This window comes from Abramis brama (assembly GCF_963993115.1).
Source record: "Abramis brama genome assembly, chromosome: 24".
NCBI lineage: Eukaryota > Metazoa > Chordata > Actinopteri > Cypriniformes > Leuciscidae > Abramis > Abramis brama.
Genome location: NC_139986.1, coordinates 10,351,756 through 10,359,899, shown reverse-complemented (window position 1 = coordinate 10,359,899; position 8,144 = coordinate 10,351,756). Strand labels below are relative to the sequence as shown.

Genomic DNA, 8,144 nt, shown 5'->3' with positions numbered 1-8,144 from the left:
TGCATTTCTTGCATTGCATTGCATTGCAGACCAAAACTAACTCAATCCTATGTCCATTAAAGAGATAGCATGTATTGTTGCATTGCATTGCACAAACGATCCAACGTTGTGCACTGAAGAATAGCATATAGGTTATGCACTTTATGCATTGCACACCCAAACTAACTCATTCCCATGTTCATTAAAGAGATAACGTGTGTTGTTGCATTGCATTGCATTGCACAAACGATCTAACGTTGTGCATTGAAGAATAACATAGGCTATGATCTTCTTGCATTGCACACCAGAACTAACTCAATCCCATGTCCATTAAAGAGATAACGTGTGTTGTTGTTGCATTGCATTGCACAAACGATCTAACATTGTGCACTGAAGAATAGCATATAGGTTATGCACTTCTTGCATTGCATTGCATTGCACACCAGAACTAACTCAATCCCATGTCCATTAAAGAGATAACGTGTGTTGTTGTTGCATTGCATTGCACAAACGATCTAACATTGTGCACTGAAGAATAGCATATAGGTTATGCACTTCTTGCATTGCATTGCATTGCACACCAGAACTAACTCAATCCCAAGTTCATTAAAGAGATAACGTGTGTTGTTGCATTGCATTGCACAAACGATCTAACGTTGTGCATTGAAGAATAACATAGGCTATGCACTTCTTGCATTGCATTACATTGCACACCAGAACTAACTCAATCCCATGTTCATTAAAGAGATAACATATGTATTGTTGCATTGCATTGCACAAACGATCTAACGTTGTGCAGTGAAGAATAGCATAGGCTATGCACTTCTTGCATTGCATTGCACACCCAAACTAACTCATTCCCATGTTCATTAAAGATATAACGTGTGTTGTTGCATTGGATTGCACAAACGATCTAACGTTGTGCATTGAAGAATAACATATAGGCTATGCACGCATTGCATTGCATTGCATTGCACACCAGAACTAACTCATTCCTATGTTCATTAAAGAGATAACATATGTGTTGTTGCATTTGCATTACACAAACGATCTAACGTTGTGCATTGAAGAATAACATAGGATATGCACTTCTTGCATTGCATTGCATTGCACACCAGAACTAACTCATTCCCATGTTCATTAAAGAGATAACGTGTGTTGTTGCATTGCATTGCACAAACGATCTAACGTTGTGCATTGAAGAATAACATAGGGTATGCATTTCTTGCATTGCATTGCACACCAAAACTAACTCAACCCAAAGTTCATTAAAGAAATAACATATGTGTTGTTGCATTGCATTGCAGAAACGATCTAACGTTGTGCATTGAATAACATATAGCTATGTACTTGCATTGCATTGCATTGCATTGCACACCAAAACTAACTCAATCCCGTTCATTAAAGAGATAACATATGTATTATTGCATTGCATTGCATAAACGATCTAACGTTGTGCATTGAAGAATAACATATGCTATATACTTGCATTGCATTGCATTGCAGACCAAAACTAACTCAATCCCAAGTTCATTAAAGAGATAACATGTGTGTTATTGCATTGTAAAAACGATCTTAAGTTGTGCATTGAAAAAATAACATTGGCTATGCATTGCACTGCACTGCACACCCAAACTAACTCATTCCCATGTTCATTAAAGAGCTAACGTGTGTTGTTGCATTGCATTGCACAAACGATCTAACGTTGTGCATTGAAGAATAACATATAGGCTATGCACTTCTTGCACTGCACACCAGAACTAACTCAATCCAATGTTCATTAAAGAGATAACTGTTGTTGCATTGCATTGCACAAACGATCTAACGTTGTGCATTGAAGAATAACATATAGGCTATGCACTTCTTGTATTGCATTGCATTGCACACCCAAACTAACTAATTTCCATGTTCATTAAAGAGATAACGTGTGTTGTTGCATTGCATTGCATTGCACAAACGATCTAACGTTGTGCATTGAAGAATAACATATAGGCTATGCATTGCATTGCACTCAAGAACTAACTCAATCCTATGTCCATTAAAGAGATAGCATGTATTGTTGCATTGCATTGCACAAACGATCCAACGTTGTGCACTGAAGAATAGCATATAGGTTATGCACTTTATGCATTGCACACCCAAACTAACTCATTCCCATGCTCATTAAAGAGATAACGTGTGTTGTTGCATTGCATTGCACAAACGATATAACGTTGTGCAATGAAGAATAACATATTGGCTATGCACGCATTGCATTGCATTGCACACCAGAACTAACTCATTCCTATGTTCATTTAAAAGATAAATTATGTGTTGTTGCATTACATTGCACAAACGATCTAACGTTGTGCATCACTGAAGAAAAACTTATAGGCAATGCACTTCTTGCATTGCATTGCATTGCACACCCAAACTAACTCATTCCCATGTTCATTAAAGAGATAACTTGAGTTGTTGCATTGCACAAACGATTTAACATTGTGCATTGAAGAATGACATATAGGCTATGCACTTCTTGCATTGCATTGCATTTGCACACCCAAACTAACTAATTCCCATGTTCATTAAAGAGATAACGTGTCTTGTTGCATTGCATTGCATTGCACAAACGATCTAACGTTGTGCATTGAAGAATAACATATAGGCTATGATCTTCTTGCATTGCACACCAGAACTAACTCAATCCCATGTCCATTAAAGAGATAACGTGTGTTGTTGCATTGCATTGCACAAATGATCTAACATTGTGCATTGAAGAATAGCATATAGGTTATGCACTTCTTGTATTGCATTGCAATAAGGAATAAATCTTCAATGATCAATCTGCATTTTTAAGCCAGTTAATTTTACAGTAGGCTCATATTCAGAATGTCATTCTCGTATAACACCAACGACCGCACAAATGGGCTTCCTTTGTGAAATATAGCAGACCACCTTTTTTTAAATAACAGTTTAAAAAAGGTGGTGTGTTATAGTCAGACAGACAGACAGATAGATAGATAGATAGATTCCATCTAAATTTAGGAACATAACAAGCATTACAAACTATAATAGCCCAAACAGAACTGGAACCTTTGTAAGATATGCGCTCGTCTTCACAAAAACTACATGCAGGGTTTGTAAACATTTTGTGTGGAGAAAATATTGTTTATTCTGGGCAGTATGGCAAGCCATTACAAAAAGCAGGATAACTTGTAGGCCATAGCCTACCTGAAAGGAAAACAAATTTGCAGAGTAAAAACAGAGTTTGTGTTGCTGAATCATATTTTTCTCTAGTACATCTTAAATATAGAGCTCATGACAAATAAAAGTTCCAGATGGACAAATTCAAATGCAAAAACCAGTGGAAAAGACAGAGTGGCAAACTTTGAAGTAGGGTTAAAGTTTTAATTAGTTGTAAATCTTGTTCTCATACACAGATATGGCCTGTTTATGAATGAAATTCATGCATTTCTTAGTGCATAGAGTTAGATAGAGTTCTCAACGGGCCTGAAAATTACAACCCGACCCGACCCCGGCCCGCGGCCCGACGCGCGTCGGATTTTTTTTTCCTCATACATGTATTATCATGACCAGCAGACGGGAATTCAAACCAACCTTTAATGTTCACGCCTTTTAATAATACAAACAATACAAACAACTGAAACAATAAACTTTAAAATATCTAAATAGGCTGTAGTAGCGACGGTGAATTCACCTGCGGCAAGTTTACTTTTCACCAACTCCATCTTCTTCTCTCCAGGCTAAAGGCGTGCACGCAGCGGCGTCAGGTCTGCCCCCGCCCCTCTCCATAATGCACGTTGCACGCAGCAGCCAGACTTTCTTTAAGGTGAACAGCAGCGATGATTAATAAATGTTTTTTTTTTCACTGAGCGGAAAAGATTAAGCCCGAGGTCCGACCCGACCCGAGTCATTTGATTATATTTTCGACCCGAACCCGGCCCGAACCCCCGGGTCCCGGGAGAACTCTATAAAGAGAGTAGAAAAGACTTATTATCCTGTCGCCCCCTCTAGTGGACAGCATTAAGTATTACGGCCTTCATTGTTTCAGATAATGCAAGTCGATGGATTTTTTGGAAAAGTCAGTCTGACCAGTTACTAGTTAGAAAAGATATAATTCAGTATGTAATAAAATTGTAATAGTTTTATAATAAAACTAATAACATTTTAAAGGTATGCGGTGCTCTTCAACCAACATGATTTTAATTAATCCCAAACTCTTCTAATTTTGTCAGTATTAATGTACGTTCACTTCTAGCTTCTCTCTTTTATGTCTCTTTCTTTTCATGTGAACTGAGTAGGCTACACATGCATGCATTCATAAATATAATCTTTATTTCTGTTCAATTTTCAAACTGATTTATACGTCACACACACCTACCTGCCTTTTGATGTAAATAAAAGACTAGTGGCAAATGTTACGAACATATTATCATGGTACCGTTCAGCCAATTACTGATTTTTATTTCCACTTCCCTTTTATCTAGGAACTATTTGCACTGTATTTATCAATGGGAAATACATCATGCTAAAATAATCTGTCATATACTGTGGCTCATATTAATGGGGTCGCTTGCAAGTCGCAGCAGCACGAATTACGTGAACCAGCAACATATTTCTGCTTAAAATATTGTGCGTAGTTAACAGTGAGTGGTGGTTTCAGACATAATTTTATTAAAGTGCATTTGTCAGTGCCGCACTCGTACTGACTCTTATTCTGCTTGACAGAAAGAAAAGCTCGTAGCTTACGGAAGGCGGAGCGTTTTGACCGTGTGGATCTTTTGGTCATTTGATTTCCTGTTTGGAATGGAATAACGAGAAATGAAAACCAGCTCAGCTTGTTTATTCGTTTTTTAGTTTAGTTTAAAGAACGAAAAATGAGATTTTGGCTCGATTTTTCATTTTTCGTTAGTGGTTTACAAATCGGTTTATGGGTTCGATTTTTCATTTACACATGTGGGCGGCGCTGAAACGACCCTTTCATCTGATTGGTCAAAACGCTCCGCCTTCAGTACGAGTGCGGCACTGACAAATGCACTTTAATAAAATAATGTCTGAAACCACGTGTGAGGAAACCTCAATAATGTGAGCCACAACAATGTGAGTAATTCTGAACTGTAATGCAAAAGCTCATTCTCTCATTCTCATTTCTCCCCTTCAATACACACATGAATAAGTTGTAGTATGCAATGCAATGCAAAAGCAGATGTCATGTATTTTCTTTTCATTGCACAGAGGAATAAGTTTGATATCTATGCTATGCAATGCAAACAGCGCTAATGTTATTTCTTCAATGCACATCGGAATGAATTAGTTATTGTATACATTGTAAAACAACAGCTAATGTAATGTTTTTTCGTTAGTACAAAAATGATTGTTAGTTTTGTATGCAGTGCAATGCAGAAGGTTACGGTTTTGCATTTTCATTGCACAGAGCAATAAGTTAGATCTTTTACGCAATGCAATGCGGATCCGGCGACTCAAAACGGGGGTTGGAGGTAACAAAAAAAAAAATTAAAAAAAATGACACTGCCTATAGCTTCTCTACAGGGGCAGCGCCAGAGAATTTTTAACGCATGTGCTGAGGGGGTGCTAGATCATTGACGGGGGGAGCTGCGCAAAACTTGGCCACTAAATATTTAATATTCAGTTATGTTAATGATCACAATTAAAGTTTTACTTTTATTAAATTGAAAAAGCGCAACATTCAGCATTCAATCAAATATTCTAAAAGATGTAGGCTATTATTAATAATAATGTTATTTCAACACAATATCTCGTTATTTCGACATAATATGTGTGCGTGCAACAAGCAAGATGTGCATTTGTAAATCCGGTGACACGTGTATTGATTTTTATTAATAAACAAGTGTTTTCTCTGACAGTGTCGACTCGGCTGCAAAGATGAAGTTGACGATCGCCATCTCTGTGTGAACACGCCTATAGAGAGAAATGCACATAAATAGGCCTAATTGATTACATAATCAGAGAGTAGCCTTTTACTTTTTTCGTTTTGAATTATTTCGTTTAAAGACATTTCAAGCTTTGTGTATTTGATGTATTTTTCATGTCTGTGTGAGGCATACACTGAGTTTCATTAAGTTAGGATGAGATGAGCTCCAGTTCACGTGCAATGCAAGTGACCGCGCGGGCGCCTCCATGATTGTCTGTTATATTTGCTTCTTATTCATTAACTCCAGGCAATCGGTTGATGAAAAATTGATTAAAATTAAGATACAATTTATACAAAATGAAATTCACTTTAAAGAAAGGCTTTCTACAAAACAACTTGATGAAGTGGTCAAAATCATGTCTGACCCGCTCCATGTCTCATATTGCGCATCCTATCTTACTCGGTCGTGCTGTTCACTTTTCATAAATCAACATAAATGAAAAAACAAAACAAAAAAACATTATAATATTTTAACAAATATGAAACTAAATGCGCTTTTTTAATGGCTACAACAAGCTGGCATTTTAACGTAGAGTCAGCGTTGAATCAACGTCAGGTGTCAGTGTTGGATAACCGTTGGATTTTGTTTAGATTTTGCAAATCTAATCAACGTTGAAATAGCAACGTCATTCCAACGTCAATCTAATCAACGTTGAAATAACAACGTCATTCCAACGTCACGTTTCTCAACATAGGTGAATTCGCCAACATTGAATCAATATTGATTTTGGTTTAGATTTTGCAAATCTAATCAACGTTGAAATAGCAACGTCATTCCAACGTCACGTTTCTCAACATAGGTGAATTCGCCAACATTGAATCAATATTGATTTTGGTTTAGATTTTGCAAATCCAATCAACGTTGAAATTTCAACGTCACTATAAAGTCCTGCTTTTCAACATAGTTTATTTTGTTAAACTGTTTTCACTGTCAGTATTGATGTGTTCAACAATAACACCAAACACCTTGAAATGGATACATAAACACTAAGTTTGTGGACACGCGCAGTCAGCTAGGAAGAAGCCAATTGGTCAAAGCAAGACCAGGAAGAAGATTAATAAAGACATTTCACTGACGTAAGAAACATGCTTTATTGCATGGCTGCAAGTCTGCCAACATTTAACACATCATTTTACACGTGTCGAACTTTAACCTTTAGAAAAACGGCCCAAACATTGGGCAACATTGAACACGGCTGGTTAAATCTTCCCTTCTTGTTACTTCTTTCTGCCACCGCCACCTATCCTCTCTGGTGCATATTTCAAGTATTTGGCCATGTATTCGTCTACTTTTGTTGTAGTTGTATCAAATGAGCTCAAGACAGCGTCTGATGAGGTGGGAAAAAACAGATCAGTATTAGCAAACGTTGACCTCTCAAATTAAAATATTTTGCATATCAACTTTTGTGGAATTGCCAATGTTTCAAGTATATAAATTAGTATTTATCAATGTGCAAGGTCATTGATAATCATGTGCTTGGACAAGCAACAAAAGGCAGTTGGTAGTAACCAGTGCTGCTGGTAGAGAAGTTAGTCTAGAGCCCAGAATGGAGTATTATATATAATATTAGAGCATGCTCTGTAGAGTCCTCCAACTAAAATTATTTCTTCATTTCTTATTAATTATTATTCTGCTTACTATATTCAATTATTTAAAACACTGTTACAAAACTACTATGTTAAAGCAAACTCACCACAGATTATCTTGTAGAGACGGGTCTTCATGAAGGCAACCTTCCCACTTCTTCCTCTGAGGCTCATTATGGCCATCATTTTATTTGTCATAGTTCTGCCATGGTTATATTAGAATATTATATTGCAATCAAGTTCATTATGAAAATGTAGCAGAGAGCGAGTAAGTGGGTGTGTGGGGGGAGTGCATGACAGTATATGACAGGGAACATCACTGTAAACTAATGCAAAAAAGGAACATAAAGTTACTTACGCAGCCATTGACTTCTTCACATGGTCTACACAGCATCAACGCCTACCAACATCTTCAGATGTTTACTCTGAAAAGAACAAGAAACAAGAAATTAAAAATATAAATATATATATATATAAATATAGCTGCGAGCAGCGATTGCGGGCCCAAGCCGGTGGCACCGCCACCCTGGTGCCTTTAGTTACATGTAAATGTAAAAATGCAGAAAGTTTTCTTTGATGGGTAGGTTTAGGGGTAGGGTTGGTGTTAGGAGATAGAATATACAGT

The 8,144-nt window shown here is 37.0% G+C and overlaps 1 long non-coding RNA gene across 1 annotated transcript; it reads right to left on the bottom strand.

Annotated features, from left to right (window-relative positions):
* Positions 1–7,027: 7,027 nt before the first annotated feature.
* LOC311075374 lies at positions 7,028–7,933 on the bottom strand. The gene is made up of 3 exons (XR_014604481.1): positions 7,878–7,933; positions 7,627–7,721; positions 7,028–7,260 (listed from the first exon to the last, which is right to left on the bottom strand). It is a non-coding gene; the product is annotated as an uncharacterized lncRNA (long non-coding RNA).
* Positions 7,934–8,144: the final 211 nt, after the last annotated feature.